Genomic DNA, 15,202 nt, shown 5'->3' with positions numbered 1-15,202 from the left:
ATAGTCAGACAAATTACACATAATAACACCTGTCATTCATGTAATGTGCTAATAAATAAAGAGAATAAAATGAAATTGTTTCTTAAAAAATGAGAGAAAATTAATTTAGTTCTGGTTCTTCTTCTCTCCCTCATCAACGATCATCATCGTCATCATCACAACCTCAACATTTATATTTCTTCTTAAATATGTTAAAAAAATGAATCTTTTTTCAGTTGGGGGACGTTTACTTGTTATGGAACGGGTTTCTTTTGTATTGACTTTCTGGACCTCCTTTTGGACCCATTTCCTCCAATTTTGACCTTTCCCCAATTTTGACACCTAGTCTCCTAAGAGCGTTACGACCTCGACCTGCTCCTCTAAGAGCGTTACAACCTCGACCCGCTCCCCTAAGAGCGTTACGATCTCGACTCCCCTTTCATTTCCTTCCCTACTCTAAGAGCGTTTCGATCTGGACACCCATCCCTCTTCCCACTTAAGAGCCTTACCTAACTTGTGAACGACCCCCTCTTCTTCTGTTTCATGTTTTTTTATTTAAAAAAATATTCTTTTTTACTTAAATAATGAATTTTCCTTCACGAAAAAGAAAAAAAAAAATAAAGAAAGATAAAAGAAATGATGCAAAGTCATTCCTCTTGATTTCTTTATTTGCTTAAAAATTCTCATTTCAATTTTCATCATCATAAAGAAGAAGAAGGAGAAGGAGAAAAAAAAACATAAATTCATGACTTGGAAATTGAAGTATGAAATTCTCCTCATTTTCTCTCTTGATTAGAAATTCTTTCATGTGCTAGATTTCGATAGCATAAAGAGTTGGTGAATATTGACACTTTTTTTTATGTGAGACATCGATTGAATGAATGAGCGAAAGAGAAAGAAGCTTGTGAAGGAGGAAGAATGAAATTGTTCAATGAGGCAAGACGCTTTGTATTCTCGTCTTAAATGGAATTTCTTGTCATTTGCATCTGATTTAGAAATGGATCAGCTTATGAACTTAATGGAATTAAAGTTGACTTTTTTTTTGGAGCAGATGGTGGCTTTTGCATTGAGAATTTAATAAAAGTTTGGTTATCTGAATATTTCTATGGTTTTGGGTAGCAATGCTGAATTCAGCTGAATTAAATATATTCAAGTAAATTCAGTAAATTCAGCTCAATCAGCTTATTCAGCATAATTCAACTCAATATTGCTAATTTAGCTCATTTTAGCTCATTTCGCTCAATTCAGATTATTTAGCTGAATTCAGCTTATTTGAATCATTCAGCGTATTTAGCTCATTTCAGCTTATATAGCTCAATTCGGCTTAATTTGCTCATTTCATCTTATTTAGCTCAAATTAGGTTGTTCAGCTCAATTAAGCTTTTTCAAGTCAATTCAGCTTGTTCAGGTCAATTCAGCTTGATCAGTTTAATTCAGCTTGTTCAACTCTTCAGCTTTTACAGCAAATTTTACATAATTCAGCTAATTAAGCACAATTTAGTTTATGTTGCTGACTTAACGCAATTCATTTTATTCAGCACAATTCCGCTTGTTTAGAACAGTTCATCTTATTCAGCGCTATTCAGCTTATTAAACAAAATTCAACTCATCTAGTCCAATTCCCCCAAACTCGATATTCAACACAGTCATCAAATCCAAATTGAAATTCAAATCTTTAACCAAAAAAAATTCCAATTATTCAGCATAAATTGCCTAACTCAAAAGAACTCATTACTAGATCTGTCTTAATTCAAAATAAAAAAAGCCAATCTCTTCTAAGATACACCGCTGTCAAAGGAAATCCACACGCCAACGTAAAATAAAAAGAATCAAAAGAAAATTTTTTTGCAATCATAAAAAAATCATTGAGGCAATTTTTTGTGTCGGCGAAAATCACAAAACCTGATTGATCATTTTGTTGCGCTTTGAATTGCAATTGACATGAAAGACATACTTCATTCTCAATATCAGAAGACACAAAAAAATAATTGAATTGTTATTAAAAATCCCAAAGAATAAATCAAGAAAATTATTTCAACAATTCCACATCCTGACCAAAAGTGCTTTTTAAAGAGCATAAATGCTTTAAAGAAGGAGAAAACGTGCTATACTCTTTTGGATATAATGGAAGTAATAAAGCAAGCAAAATAATACAAAGCTTTAAAGCGAGAAATTGAGAATTAATTCAAATATTTTTACTGCAATCACGATTTTTTCCACACGAACTTTCATTCCTTTACTTACTTCCACAAATTGTTCAAAAAATCTACTCTTTAGTCTCATAATTTGTGCTGTGTGTATATGAGTTGTGTGTGTCTTCTCAATTGAAGCATTATGAGCCGTTGAAAAATGCAAACATTTCTCAAAAAAAAAGTCGACGATGAGAGGAGAGAGAGAAGGAACTGAACAGAAATTGTACATAATAAAATGTAAAGAATAAAGAATTATTTATTTTACGAAAATTGGCATGAAAACAACCTTCATAATAAAGGCCATAAGAAGAAGAAATTTGAGTATTTTTTGATATGCTTGGAAGTTTTAGCGCATTTGAATAGATAGCAGGAATATGCGTGAGATGTATATGAAATTTTTTATTATACAAAAGCTTTTTTATGGCATCTTGGTGGGAAAAAGTTTGAGACTTTTGAGGTCTCATTATCTAGATGAACTGACAAAAGTTCTGAGGAATGGTCTATAGGAATAAGTTTATTATCAAGTATAAAGTCATGGTAATGAGGAATAAGGAGACTAAAGGAAATATTTGTGGATCAACTTTGAAAATGAATGACTTTTGTGGATGATGTGTGTAATCTTAATGGGTGATCTTGGTGGATAATATGGGGATATAATGAGTGATTTGGGGATGCTTAGTCCTATTTGCATTCTGTTGCTTTATTTGCCTATGTTGGGTTCGTTGAAAAACTTAACTGTCTTTTCCTGATTATGGAGCTGCCATCCTTCAGGTAGGGTTGTTTGGATAGGTTTCTAAAATGTCCTATCAAATTCATATTCCGATACACATCTCAATTGCCAGTGGTGCAATGATTAGTTCATAATTATCCACTGTGTCCTAATAAAGAGGTTAAACAGGTTTCTGTTCCTGGCTGAAACGGGCAGCGGTGCAATTAGGGATACCATAGAATACCAGGAAAAGATATGATAAAGTCAACTTCGGTGTTAGACTTAGGCATCCCTATTTGCCCAACAGGATAATAACAGAATGTAATAAGTGGATAAATGGATTAGGTGCCGGTATTTTGGTATCAACCTTTAACTCAAGCACCTCTTATTCAGATAAAATACTTCAATTTCAATGGGTGGAGTCAAAGAGGGATTGGGTTGACACTAAACCTGCTCCTTCTAGATCCCCCTTATATCTTGAATATTAAGTTAGAATTCCTTCAAATCCCCGCATCAACTCATCAAAAATCTTCATCTCCAAAACTCCAAAAAACCAGTTTAATCAACAACAATAATTTGACTTCTTAATTACTACTTACAAAAAAAAACTTCTTTCCATTCCACTGCTACAATCTCTATTAGGCTCTTGACACAAAGCAATCATCCAGACATAATGCAGACATCATCTCCACATTCACTTCTCATATATATACATATATACTCAGCTTCAAATGAAGCACGGCAGTAAAAGGCAACCAAGAAGAAATTGAAATGATTTCTCGAAGTCTAAAGATAGCGAGTGAGCGAGAAAATACCATGAAGAACTACAATCAATTAAATTGTTTTCTGTACACAAAAGTTATTTCATTTTTTTCTTGTGCAGCTACGACAGAAAACAAATATCAAAACATTCCATTGTTTTCAATTGCAATTGGAGGCTGTAAGTTCATTCGTTTGTGCTTACAGTTAACAAGAAGTTTTATTAATCCTCTTTTTTTTTGCTGCTTACTTCTTTTATGGTATTTTTATTCATCCTCAAGATTCTTTTTTGGCCTTTCTTCCATCTCCTCATACCTTATTTTCCTCTGTTTATTATGATTCTTTAATTCAATTGTGGATGAGGTTCTTGAGAGGTGCAAGTTGAGTTGTTTTTTTCGTTGTTCAAAAATATCTTCTTTTGTTATGCCCATGTGTACGCACATTTGTGTGTGTGTGTTGGTGATAAGCATGTGTGCGTCTTTTATTATGCGTTACTTTTAATTTATTTATCAAAAAATAAACTTCAGATTTTTCTTCTTTCTGTTCCAACTTCTTCTTTGTTTATATGAATCGAGCGCAAGCCTAATTGAAGGCTAAAGCATGTGAAGCGAGAGAGAATGAGATGATAAAAATGCCTTTAGAAAGTTCCCTGTGGATTTATAATAAAATGATGTTGTTTCAGTTCTTTTTTTTTTGTATATTGTTCATTTTCTATAAGGCTATGGATAAAAAAAAAGAGCACACAGTCATAAAAAATGTTCTCGTTCTGCCTACGTAATATCTTACCTTACCATGAATATATTCTCTGTTTAATTCTCTTACTGTGTTATTGGCTTACTTACTCAGTGATGTGTTATTCTTAAAGTGATATTTTATTGATCCTCAAATCTCTTTATTTTTTTTTGAAGGAATTACACAAACAACAAATAAACCAGTTTCCTTACACATTCCTTTTTACTTGCCCCATTGACTTCTCACTCCATTCCTGATGATACATAAAGACGGGGAAGAGAATGAGGAACAAAAAAAAAAATATAATTCTTTATTCATTTTTATCTCCTTTTTTACTGAGTGAATGAATAAATTGGTCATTCGTATACGAATCATTCGAATATGAAAATCAATTTTAATATGAGAAGAAATATGTATATTTTAGCGCGTATTGATGCAAATTATGGCTTTAGCCATATCTTGGTGCATTGGTGGGAATTATTGTGTTTTCTATCGAGTTTGATTATTAAGAACGATAAATATTGCATGGGGGGATTTGTAGTTTATGAGTCTCTATTGTGTTTTTAATGAGTGAATGTAATGATATTAGCTAGAAAAGCATGGATCGGTTAATCGATCATAAATTTGAACCCAAGCCGGTGTGACTCTGGCTTGGTACCGAATTCGGATTAAAACTGCCAACCTGAACTCGAAACTGACTTTAATTTTGTATGGAGTCAAATCGACTCAAATCAAGTGTTCCATACAAGATTCGAGCACTGTTGCCATCATGCTAGAGCCATGCAGGGCTTTTACCGGATTTTGAACCAATTGCCCGACATTTAGGAAAAACAAGACAACTAGAAGCTTCCAGAAGATATTAGTTGCTATTATAATAGAAACAATCCAAATTCTGGGTAAAGGACACTTAATGAGACTCGAACCTATGTTTTAAGAATATCTATTACATTTTTCAATTATTGAACTATCAGGAGATACTCAACTATGGACCAAAGAGCTATATTATTGAACAATCGACTTATAGTGCAGATTAGCAGCAGGAGGCAATAGTTAGCAGCACTGGGGGATAGGTAGCAGCAGTGGACGATAGTTAGAGCAGTATGCAATAGGTAGAGCATTGGTCTCGTACGTTAATGATCCGAGTTCGATCCCAGAGAGAGTCTACTCAGAAATTATTGCTTTTTCGCTGTTTTCAGCCTTCCAACTCGTTTTTTGCTGTTTGTAATACACAAAATGTGCAAGATCCACTGCATTGATATATCCTGGATCATTTGAGCTCTGTAGAACTGAAAAATCTATAGCTAGTATTGGCAAAAATGAGAGAAACTGTTCGTAGTTCTCTACTACACTAAGGACCGTTCACTTATACGTAATAAGTGAACGACCCCTAAACCATATTGATATACATCACTTTCTGATCTATCCAACAAACAACAAATCGTAAGCAGCCAATAAACAAACAAAAAAGTCACACTTTCCTACCTAAGAAGCTAAAAAAAAGCGCCCCAAAATCAACCCGACAATGTCCTTCCATCACACAAATTTACTTCAATATCATCACATCTTTCAATTTCCATCTCTTCTTATTCGCATTTGCTCTTTTAATGATTTTCTTCTTCTGTTCATTTGTAAGTTTTGTAAAAAAAAAGTACGAAACTTTTTACCATACATAACAAACAAATAAATATAAATAAATAAATATATTGTAGAGTATATGTATATTAGTTGACTTTAAGTTAAGAATGAAGAGAAGAACCGAAAAAGGAAATCGAAAAAAAGAATGAAGCATATTCGCTACTATTCAGTTGTGAATGTTAAGAATGAAAATTTTATGAAGTTTGGTTTTTCTGGTTGGAAATGTCAACAAAAAAGGCAAAGAAGAAGAAGAAGGTCGGGTGTGTGCTTAATGCTGATTATTGTTAAATAACTTATTTACTTCATGACCACAAACAGTTTTTTTTTGGGGTCTCAAATGAAAGTAATATTAATTTAACAGGAAATATGAGAACCTGACATTAAGTAGTTTACAATTCACTGGATCTATTTATTCACACTTGAACATATTTTTCTCTGGTTTTGTTGTTTTCGGAAGCCGTACAGCATGAATATATGTGTTTATGCTTCCATTGTTTTAATGAATGAGTTTCTATTATTGGGTATTCATTCACTAAATTGATCAATAAAAGTATATGGTTATTTTGGGGGGTCTGCGGTTTGAATAATTGTGTTATTTTGCAAAATTTAGTTTGAATTTGAAATGTCCGTTATGAGAATAATTTGAATTATGGAAAAAAATTGAATTGTTGAATAAAAATCCAGTTATTTAAACCATAGACCCCCATTTCTGTATTGACAAATTCAATTTCAATTTAAAATTTCCGTTACAAAAATAATTTGAATTATGAAAAATATTTGAATTCTTGAACGAAATCTCAGTTATTTTCTCAACAGAACCTCAATTATTCAAACCATGGACCCCCTCGTTCTTCCTTACCAGTTACCATAATGTAATATTACATCCGTAACGTTCAATATGGATTATCCTATCCTCAATGGGATTTGTTTAAATATAGATAAAGAAAAAGTTGTTGAGAAAGTAATCTACTGAATTAGCTCCCACATGAATGTACACAACAATCTCCAACTTGACATGCATCAAATATTGACACAAATAAGTCAAAGTTTGATAATAAAGTTGATCTTTTACTTCACTTTACTCATGTATTTGCTAATGCTTGGGGTTGATTTCATTTCCCAGAAATCATTTATCAGAGGATGTTGTGGAGAAAAAAAAGCAAGCAGCATGTACATTGCTTGAGAATTTGTTCAAATTAGGCTCAACTTTGACATTTCCTCATGTTGTGTACGCTTTTTCTAGAAAGTAATATCTCAACGAATTATTTTGATAATCTTGTAAAGGATTTGAAGTTAAATGTAACAAGCTTAAAGCCATGCTTTCCAAAATTGATGATGAAATAATTTTTTTAAAGGATGATAAAGGAGGAAATAAAGCACCTTGAATATTTAAAATGCTTCTGAGAATAAAATAAAATTTGCATTTTAGGATATAAATATCAAAAGCTGCTTAAGGAGAAAAATGATACAGTCTGGCACAAGGCATACCTGTTAGCACCATCATTTGACATATATAATCATAACTCAAACTGTAAAAAAAGATATTTCGAGACAGTCGAGTTGCATTTTAATTTTTCAGATATTTTTAAGTCCAACCCAAAGTCAGATGGCTTCAGATTTTTGTGGCTGTTTAATACATAAAAAAATATTGCAGACTTAATATAACATCTGAATCATATTGATTGTTCCAAAAGTGATGTCAATTGAGAATTAGATTTAAGACTGGATGGTAGTTGGGGTGCAAAGTTCATTGTTCATATTAGTGACTTTTAAGACATGCTAGATTAAACATTGCAAGCTTTGGAAACAGAATTTGAAAAAATGGTCAGTAAATATTGTCAAATTGTCAGTTCCAGAGATGAAGCAAAATAGCTTAGTGGGCACAAATAGGTTAATTGATCAAAAATCCGACCCCAACGCAATGTGACCCTTATTTGGTATACGAGCTATGCCTGAGCCACTTCAGCAAGATGCAGGGTTTTGGATCGATCAATTGACTTGTGCTATTTTGGATCACAATACACTTTTTGTGAATAACCCCACAAACATTCCACAAATTTAATCCAAAGGATCTAAATCAAAATATATTTTTTGCATTGAAAACACAAAAATTCCGCACTCATTTAATGCCAACTGTTGTGACTGGTCTATTAATCACAAATCATGTCGACCAACTGTTTTAGGAAATAAATGCTTTACTCATGCTGTAAAAAATATTTAAAGCTCATAAAAATAAATTAAACACTTATCAACGAGAGAGAAAAACCTTGCATTACCAAGCCAGCCAACAACCTCCGCGCCGACAATATTTCAGTCACAATTTACGAATGTAAAGCAGTCAACAATTTCAAAAGAATATCAATTTAAAATTAATAATTCCGTGGGTTAATCAAAAAACACTTCCAACATCCCAAATTAGTTTGTATAAAAAAATGATTTTTTATGATTTTGTCCTTTTTTAAAAAATCTGCAATAAAAAATGAAATTTCTGTGCTGAGAGACAATTTCATGAAAAAAAATTATTGCAATTTTATAACCATTTATGAATAAAGTCTGGCGTGTGAAATGCTGTTTCTCGCTCTTCTGCAGTCATTAAAGTTCACATCACTGTCTTTAAACGTTCGTAGCCATTTTTATGCTCTTTTATTTGTGTTATCGTTCCCTATTATCATTTCCCCAATTTCTCTTTTATTGTTGGGGACATTACGGAGTTCTCTTATCTGTCACACACACACATACACACAGAAAAAGGGAGGAACAAATACAAATTTTCAATTTTCATTCATTTTCATCAAATGGAAATAAAATTTGCATTTATTGGAAATGCGAGACTCTTTTTTTTATCGTCATTTTGCGGTTATAGTTAAATTGGCAAGCTATTACAGCTATATTTAAGGAAATGCCGATAATATTTTTTTAACTGCCAAAAACTCCAATTTTGAATGGACTTCGATAACTTTGATTTTAATCTTATTTCAATTGCCTTGGAAAGGTGTAATAAAAAATGAAGTTTGGAATTCCTTATTGTCTTAGCTGGACTTAATGTTTTTCTGTTTTATTGAGTCATTTTAGCTATTAAAGCAATAAACTGCTTTAGATTTGATATTTTGCTATTTTTTTGAATAGGAATTTATGAAGTTTGCAGCAAATTGACTGTTCTACTGGAAGTAAATGAGAAAAAACTTTTTGAAGTGAGAAAAAAATGAAGTTTCAAAAATTCAAATTTTAAAAAACCGTTAAAGTTGAAATGTTCAATTTAATCGCTATAACAGCCATAAAACCTATAAATATCAATACTTATCCAGCAAATTTGAATAAACCATTTTAAAAAAACCAACAAGAAGAACAAAATACAGTCAGAATAAGCACAGAAAGAGATTGAAAAGGAAAGATATTTATCATGACTTTAGTAGCTCACTACACGAACGAGGCAAAAAAAATGTTCTTGATTAAGAGTTCATTTTACTTTGAGTATATATGTACATACCAAAACCCGAAGTCAAGATCTAGCATGAAGTACTCTTATGTCTATCAACTGAAATTTCATATATACAAAATGTGTTCACATTCATTGCATAAATTCAACATTCTATTTGTTCTGTTATTGTTGCCTTAAAGGTTCGTTAAAATTTATCTACGGTAAGCAGCATATCTACGTATGCTGAATATCAAAAAAATAGAAGAAAAAGTCTATAATTTCATAAATAAGGTGTTTTGCTTCAAAAATCGTGTCATATTATTATGATACCCACCTTTTAATGTGACTTTAGGATTTATTGGACTCAATGACTCAATGAAGCTTTAAATTCTTATTCCTCATATTGCATTTTGAAAATTCATCTTATATAATAATACACACAGAGATTGGTTGCTTTCGCGCTGTTTGTCATGATGGAAACAAGAAGCACAAGCAGCAAAGGAAAAAACCATCAGAACCAATAACAATAAAATTATATGACTTCATTTGGGGTTTTGATATACACAATATAATGAATGTGCCGCGTTATCGTCGATTCATTCTCATCCTCGAAAGACTCCTTCTTCATACTGGTTGCGGTTTCTGGGTTTTGGGTTTCAAATTATTTTCAGTTCAATTTAACAATTCTTTTTCGGACGATTTACATCGTGTCGGATTTGATTGTTGTTCTGTTCCTTTTTTTCCTTACATTATGTGTATGTTATTACATACACGCGTTTTTTTATTTCTTCTGATGCCGCTTAATTTCTTACTTATATACACATCACGAAGCATCGTGAATGAACCTGAACCGGAAAGAGAGTGTAAGACTACGCACACTGCAATGTAATGAAGTGTAGTATGAGGAATGATGGAAATGAGGTAGCTTAATAAAAAAAACTAGTTATAAATTTGGATTTGATTTGTTTGTTGATGGAAACGCATTGTTCTGATTTATTAACACAATCCTTTTTCGTGGCACATCTTAGTGGTAAGCCTCGACCGAAAAAATACGCGGCATACGGTTCACGGTATTTTAAAATATTTTTGCAAGCATACAGGTTGCTTATCACTGTATTAACATATGCAAAGAACTAACAGCTGTGGGTTAGTAACCAGAGTATCATTCACCCGACCTTAATGTGCCGTGTTCGATCCTAGAGGATGTCAAGTCGGTTGTAGGTGCTTTTTCGCAGTTCTAGCTATGCCAGGCTATTCTTGCTGTTCTACTCATGCCAGACTGTTTTTGGAATTCGACATTGCATTGATTAACCCCGGTGGTCATGTAATGTGCACAACTGTGAATCACTACATCCTCCTCAAAAGACATCATTTTCAAAACTGCATGATGTCAATCGCGTCGAATCAATAATTATTAATAAAAATCAGCATATAAGCTTTAATGGCCGATAGCTCTTGCCAGGACTCTTGAAGTTGTCATTCATGAAATATGTGCTTCAAATTCGTACTAAACATTGAAAATCGACAAATCAACTTTATTGAATATTTGAAAAAATAACGGATTTTGAATTTTTGAAATATAACGGTAATATGATTTTAAAAAATCAACGGCATTGAATTTTGGAAATTTAACGGTTATAAATTTTTTAAAAATCTACCGTATTGAAATCAAATATTCGATAACGACAATTGAAAATTTAAAAAATTCCAAAAATTAATCAAAATTAAAGTCAACAAATATTTGAAGTTAATGAAATTTAAAAAATAACGGTCATAAAATATTTGAATCCTGCAAATCCCTGAAAATCTGAATAGACAAACCGACAGACAGACAAAAAGAAAACATTAAAGACTTTTTCCTCAAAAGGAAATTACGTCAAAAAATTTTATATTGATGCTATATATTTATAACAAGTAAATTACTGTGTGAGAAATGTACACAAACACAGTCGATAGATACATCTCAAGAATATAAATTTTCTCAGTTATTTTATATTTTATAATTAAACAAACAATAAACCTTTCATTCGATCTTTCTAATTATCATAGGATGAAGAAAAAATAACAAAAAAGTATAAATTTAACTATGTAGACAGACGATCTACTTGTGCCTGCACGAGGTTTTTCTTTCCATTTCGTGCATCTGTAAGAAATAAACAAGTTCAATTTTCGACAATAAAAATTCTTTTCGGCTCTCTTTTTTCACATTTCTCTCAAAAATGACTTTTTATGAGATTTTTTTTTGTGGCGGAAGGCCGCAGTTAATTTTTTCCTCGACATGAATTGAATTGATTATGTTCCTGAAAGATGCATTGCTTGTTGATGTTCTGTTCTATTCATTCATGCCTTTTCAGAATGTCTAATAGACTTGTAAAATAGAAAATTTTTTAGTAAACATTTTTTGTGGCTTAAACAGCTTTGTGTATTAATGTAGGCACGCATTAATCAATATTTAAAATTTATTGGGGTATTGTTTCGGCTGACTGACATGTTCATTGGTCTTTTGGGTATTTATTTAAGGGTTTTTGAACGGGGCTATAATTAGATAAATTGGTTTGGTTTAATTTTCGAAAAAATGAATCAAGATCTCATCTTTTTTTTGTGTTTGTGCTATTTATTTCCATTAAAATAAATGGACATCCTTTTCAGTCTTATTTGTTTTATGAGCTTGTTTATGTTGCTTTATGTCTCTATGCTCTCTATGCTGAATACATTTTGATTATTTATTGTTTGATATAATTTTGGATGTTTATTTATGGATTATTTTTTGAAAATTTTAATTAAAGTAGTTTTAAAGTTCACAATTCATTCAGAAACTATGTTTGGATGTTTTTTGTATGGTTTTCTTTATTATACTCGAATGACGTCTATAGTTGAGTTGAAAAAGGACGTGGATATACATTATGGGTTATCCTATTATTACGTAACGCTCAAAATCGATTTATTGACCCCCTCCCCACTCTCTGCTCCTATCTCCTTTATTTGACCTGTAACCTATTCTAAGAGCTATATCTTATGCTATTCCACAAGCTAGAAGACAAGGGACCATATAAGGCGGTGTATGGCAGTCTATTCGTCTCAACTTTGAATTCCAGATACATCAATTCGAACTTTTTACTATACTTGCTTCACTACCCATTCATATCAATTAACATCCATTTCCTTCAATAGATCTCACCAAAAACCAGTTCCATGATTGGCTACTGCTTGCTAATTGTCAATACCAAGTGCAATACAGAGATAAGATTGACTTAATGCTACTTCCATTGACAGCTTCTTTCTGGAAATTTTACAAAATTCTCACAATTCCTCGTATTTTTTTCTGACATCGATTCTGTCTTGTTTTTAAGCCATAGACATCCATTAATCTATATAACTTTTCAAAATATATCCACAAGAATGCAACCTCATGAGCACACAATGCAACCTTAACCTCAAGCAGCATGCTTGATATTATATATCAGATTTTTGAAAAATTTTTGTTGGTCGTCATTTGTGCACAACCTCTATGCTGAATATTGCATTTTTTTTTTAAATTATTGTATATGCCGACATAAAAATGTGATACATTAAAATAGTAATTTAATATGAAGTTTAGTATATGTGGTTTGTAGTCGTCGGTCAACTGTTTTGAAATTTAATTCTGGATAGTCAGTAGTATTTTATGGAATGTATTTAGGAAAAAGTTTTGTTGAGGTCTAAATCCTCTTTTCGAACAGTAATTTACTGCATTTTACAACAATTAATACCACAAAAACAATTCGAAATCTAAGCTTGTCCTCAAAAAATTGTGAACTTCGTCGATGACATTTAATGTTTGGGGTGGTGTATGAGTGTCTCATTGAGGGTAGATTCAAGTTGAGATGGACGTCAAGCTTCTAGAATCAGAACAACTCATAACTAGTCAGATAACTGTGATTCTGAGCTTGGTTAGGGATATTTCGAGGTTAATGGTTGTTTAATGACGGAGGATGTGTCAGACACAGCAGACCTTACAAGATAAAGTGGGATCAGATCCACTCCTTTGATGACTTTACTGTATGTTGCCTATAAATCCTAATTTACAATGCAATTGCTTCTGCCGAGTCTCGAACCCATGGCCGCAGGGTTGGTCGATTGTTGCAATAATTACATACCAAACTACTGAACCATTCCGCCACCGATCAACTTCGACTCATAAAGTCAGCACCACAAAGAACTGCACTTTATAGATTAAATTTCACATGAATCAAAATTCAATACCTTAATAAGGCATCTAAATACCAAAACGGTTGAAAATGACATCATACACTAATTTAATTACATTACACTAATTAAAAGTTTTATCAACCCCATTTCCAATTTCCCTCAAAAAAAAAAAAATAATTAAATTAATCAAACAGAACAAAAATAAAACAAGCACAGGTACAACATTCTAGCACTCAATATTTTACCGACGTGCAATATCAGAAAAAATAAAAAAAATAATTGTTTAATTAGGCATGAAAATAATTTTTAATCGAAAGAATTCATCATTGAAATTCAATTGGCTTTTATGGAATTTTCATTTAATTAACATACGCAACATTCAAATTAAAATTCAATTGCAGAAATAATTTCCGATTTTCTGTACAATCGTATGAAAAATACATAACAATCGAGTGATTTTTAATTAAATTAAAATACCATTTTAATGATATTTTTTTTTTATATTGTAGTGGAAATAAATAAGTAATGAAACATCATAAATCATGATCCTTTGCACGATACACTGTGTACGGAATCGAAGAAGGAATTAAATTATCACGATATGGTTAAGAATGGGAAGAGAAACAAAAGCAATTTTCCTCTCATACTGTTTAAAGAACATTAACAATAATAATAATAAAACATCAAATAGAAGTGAATAGTTCAAGATTTATGAAGTCAAATAAATTTTTTTACTGTAATGAATGTACAAATGTAATACAAGCCACATAAAATCCATGCTGATATTCAATTTATATACCCCAAACCATTTATAAAATCAATCATTTTAAATGTACACACATTGGCTACACAGAAGCATTGTTTGTTTAAGAAAACGAGCTGACTACGAAACATTTCCTGTTATAATCGTTTTTCATTTCCGCTAAATTTGTATTTAAATATTTTCAATTTTTTTCTCTCCTTTTTCTCGCTTAGATCTATTACTGTATACATATTTTATTTTTTGAGAAATGCGACAAGTGAAGAAAAATAAAATTATTTTTTTTTCTTTTACTTTTTGAATGAAAATACGTCGACATGGCTGTGAGGCATGCTATACTAGCTAAGGAATTTAAGAAAAATTAGTAGTAAATTGATACAAGTTCATGATTTATTTGAGCATTAATCTTGTTTTTCTATTTTAAATTGAAATTTATTGGTTTATAAAGATTGACGGTTTTTTAGAGTTTTCAAATTTTTTGGTTAAAAATTTCTCACCTCGAAAAGTATTTTTGAGTATTTGATGCGTAAATGATGTTTAATTATGAATATTTTAACTGATTCTTTATCAAAAAAGTTGCAAATACATTGGTTTAAAGATGAAACATTCAAATTAACTAGTAAAGATGCTGAATACTCATTTTGTTTGAGATTTGATTCAAAAATTTCTCACCTCGAAAAATATTTTTGAGTTTTCAATTCCTTAATGATGTTAAAATAAAATTATTTTAACTGATTCTTCATTAAAAAAGTGGTAAAAACATTGCTCAATCCATAAAACATCAATTTCAATTGAATAAAGTGCAAAATACACATTTGAACAATTTCCCC

The 15,202-nt window shown here is 31.5% G+C and overlaps 1 protein-coding gene across 1 annotated transcript in view; it reads left to right on the top strand.

Annotated features, from left to right (window-relative positions):
- ci (cubitus interruptus) overlaps window positions 1-15,202 on the top strand; it is a 64,224-nt gene that overhangs the window by 42,826 nt on the left and 6,196 nt on the right. The window lies entirely within an intron of this gene.

This window comes from Chironomus tepperi, unplaced genomic scaffold, assembly GCF_022539635.2.
Source record: "Chironomus tepperi strain 1889 unplaced genomic scaffold, CSIRO-AGI_Ctep_v1 contig_465, whole genome shotgun sequence".
NCBI classification, from domain to species: Eukaryota; Metazoa; Arthropoda; class Insecta; order Diptera; family Chironomidae; genus Chironomus; species Chironomus tepperi.
The sequence above is the reverse complement of the archived record's forward strand: the minus strand, read 5'-3'. Positions and strand labels throughout refer to the sequence as shown.